Below are 3,538 nucleotides of genomic sequence, written 5' to 3'. Positions count from 1 at the left end.
GGGGCGTGAGGACGCTGCGGCCCGCGGGGGGTGGTCGCTGCACAGGGGCGGTGGCGGGCGGTCGCACCTGCGCTGCGGCGTCGCTGCTGGCGTGGGCTTTGATGCTGAGGTGCCTGCGGTGGGAAACTTACCGATGTATGTTCAGCTGTGGCAAGGGCGTTTTTACGCCAGCGAGCTGGGTGCGCTGTGGGGCCTTTGGCGGTAAGGCTTGTCCAAGCTGGGCCCCTGATGGTGCAGTGACGCTGCCACAGAAGAGGTCTCTTATGCCTGAGTCCCTCCGTTTTCTCTGCTGCAGGCACGGGTCCTGTAGGGTAGTACTCTGGAGGACCTGCATGGTGGGAGATGATCCTCATGCTCACAGGCTGCATTAGGTTTCCTTTCCAAGCATGCTCATCCTGCGTTTTTGCAGTAGCTTTTACATCAAAAGTAATGAGGTTCATAGGTGACTGCACGTAAACATCCTGATCTTGTCTGATTTTGATCATATCAGTAGTGCCCTGCTGTTTGCTCTCCAGCTGGAGGAACGTGTGAAAAGTAACCAACCTCAGTGTAGGCAGGAAAAGTGTGCAGTACCCCTGGACACTTAACGCTTGAATGCTGGCAGAGGCTTAATTCTCGGTGCACAGTTTCCAAATTTGCTGACCCTGTAAGTGGAGGCATGGTTGAAAGACAGAGAATAGAGCAGTTACGTACACCAGGAGGACAAACTGGGCCACGTCTGGAGAAGATGCAGAATGAGACTACTACCACCTGTAGAGAAACCTGAGAACTGCACAGCTCTTACCTGCCTTTCTTGCTTGCTTCTTACAGCTCCTGTGGCTTGCTTGCTTCTTCTAGATGTTCCTTACCTGGAAATAGAGAGTGCTGACATCTGGTGTCCAGAAGGCACAGCTGCAAAGTCACTGCAAGACAGCCTGATGTGTGATGTCTTAGCTAAGTTACAGGAGGTCATGAAGGGGTTGCTAAATGCCCAGGTGTGACAGAAGAGGCATGATTCATTGCAGCCTCAATAGCTGGGGAAAAATAAACGTAAGAAAAAGCTGAGGAGCAAGCAGATGTCACCACTCACAGCTTCTGGAGAAGTGTACAGACTTGCAGGAGTTCAAGATTCTTCCTTATGTAATTTTGGCTCGGTTTGCTTTACAGAAATTTGTTTTTGTGGCATTATGCTTAGGCATATCTCTAAAACAGTCAGTGTATTAGTGCTCTCTTTATAGCAAAACTAACAAGTATTATTAATTTTAAGCAGAGTTGCCTTCAGGAGCTTTGTCTTGTGTGGTGGTTTAGGCCCTGCCGGGACCTGAGACCACACTGCTGTTTTCCCTCCCCCACCCTCGGACCGGATGGGGCAGGGAGTGAGATACAAACCCTGGAGTTGAGATGAGGAGATTTACACAACAGTGTAACAAATAATAAACCAAACAACAACAATAGAAATAACAATAAGCAGTAATAACAGTAAATAGGATAAAAGATGTACAGAGATATACCATAAGGATAGAGCAGTCCCATCGTGGGTCTTCAGGGACCTTTAGGGACAAAAGCAACACAGAAACTGTTCCCGTGCTTCGGCCCCTGGACCTGAAGTCAGCATGGTATGAATAACTCGGCTGGAGATCCCAGTGCTGGGGAAACTTAACCCTATCCTAGCTGAACCAGGACATAATCCACCCCTTTATTCTATACCATCTGCATCATGCCCAGCTGCCATTTAGCAGTTAACAATAACAAAACAACAATTAACAAGAGCACAATATAATTCACGGTGTGTTTTCATCCAAAATCAAATCCCTTTGTGGTATGCATCAGACCTCTCCATCCTCCTGCATCACCCACCAGGTACACCCAGGTCCTTGGGCAAAAGCAATCCCATGGATGGGTTTGCCTTTACCTTTGCCTGGCACAGGACTAAACCAGACCATTTTTCCCAACACATTCCTCATGCGCACCACAGGGACTTTATCCCCATCTACAGCACGTGGAGGTTTTGACTGAGCCGGGCCAGCTCGACTGGCAGATCCTCTTGTGTTGACTAGCCAGGTGGCCTTTGCTAGATGCATGTCCCAGTCTTTGAAGGTCCCACCCCCCAATGCTTTCAATGTGGTTTTTAACAGTCCATTGTAGCACTCGATCTTCCCAGAGGCTGGTGCATGGTAGGGGATATGGTAGACCCACTCAATGCCGTATTCTGCCCAGGCATTTATGAAGTTGTTTCAGAAGTGGGTCCCATTGTCTGACTCAGTTCTCTCTGGGGTGCCCTGTCACCACAGGACTTGGGTTTCAAGGCCCAGGATGGTGTTCCAGGCAGTGGCGTGGGGCGCTGGGTGAGTTTCCAGCCATCCAGTGGTTACTTCCACCATTGTGAGCACGTGGCTCTTCCTGTGGTGGGTCTGTGGCAGTGTGATGTAGTCGATCTGCCAGGCCTCTCCATATCTATATTTCAGCCATCGCTCCTCGTTGGGAGATAATGGACATGTGAGCAATCCTACACATGTGCACGCCTTGGCAAGGACATAGAACAAAGAACTCAGCAACCAACTCCAGGAGATGGGTTGGGCGGAGAAAGACATTTGAGTGTGGCGCTTATTATCCAGTCGTGAGAAGGCTTGAAGCGCGTGGACAAAGCTAATTGTCCAATCATAAGGATTGTACCATATACTGTTCACATGCACAGGAGAAACCTATAAAAGGGCTTGCTTACCTTCAATAAAGGGGCATTGCTTGATCATACTGGTCGTGTGCGTGTCCATATCTCCTGCAGCTCTCCATTCCGCTGGGGCTTCACCCACTTGGCATGTTTGATTGCAGCACACGTCTCACATCCGTGGATGATCTCTGCAATGGTGTTAATGGTGAGGTCCACCCCTCGATCTCGAGCCCACCTGTATGTTGCATCTCTACCTTGGTGGCCCGAGGTCTCATGGGCCCACCGGGCTATGAACAGTTCACCTTTGCGCTGCCAGTCCAAGTCCACCTGAGCCACTCTAATCTTAGCAGCTTGGTCTGCCTGCTGGTTGTGTCGATGTTCATCAGTGGCCCAACTCTCGGGTACATGGGCATCCACGAGGTGCACCTTCACAATGAGGTTTTTCCACACGGGCTGCAGTGTCCTGCCATACTTCAGCAGCCCAGGCAGTTTTACCCTTACGTTGCCAGTTGCTCTGCTTTCACTGCTGCAACCACTTCCACAGGGTATTCGCCACTGCCCACGAGTCGGTGTAGAGGTAGAGCCTGTCACGTCCCGCTCCAGCGAGGGGGACAAGTGACTCAGATTCGCAAATCCCCAATTGGAGCGGACAACAAGTCTCCAAGTTCAAGCATTTATTAACTACCTACAATGCACTAATTGAACACATGATAATTGGCTATACAGAGCAAGCTGTGGCAAGCAATATAATATGCTTTGCATTTCTTAATAGAAAAAGGAAAAGAGGGAGATAGAGGGAATGGGGGAGTACAGATCACCGGTCTGGATTCCTGCGCCGATCCTGCCGGCGAGGATTCCAGGAGGCAGCTATCTTCTTCGCTGGCATCCGTC

Source organism: Athene cunicularia (genome assembly GCF_003259725.1).
Source record: "Athene cunicularia isolate RWA chromosome Z unlocalized genomic scaffold, athCun1 chrZ_part1, whole genome shotgun sequence".
NCBI lineage: Eukaryota > Metazoa > Chordata > Aves > Strigiformes > Strigidae > Athene > Athene cunicularia.
This window is presented reverse-complemented; position numbering follows the sequence as displayed.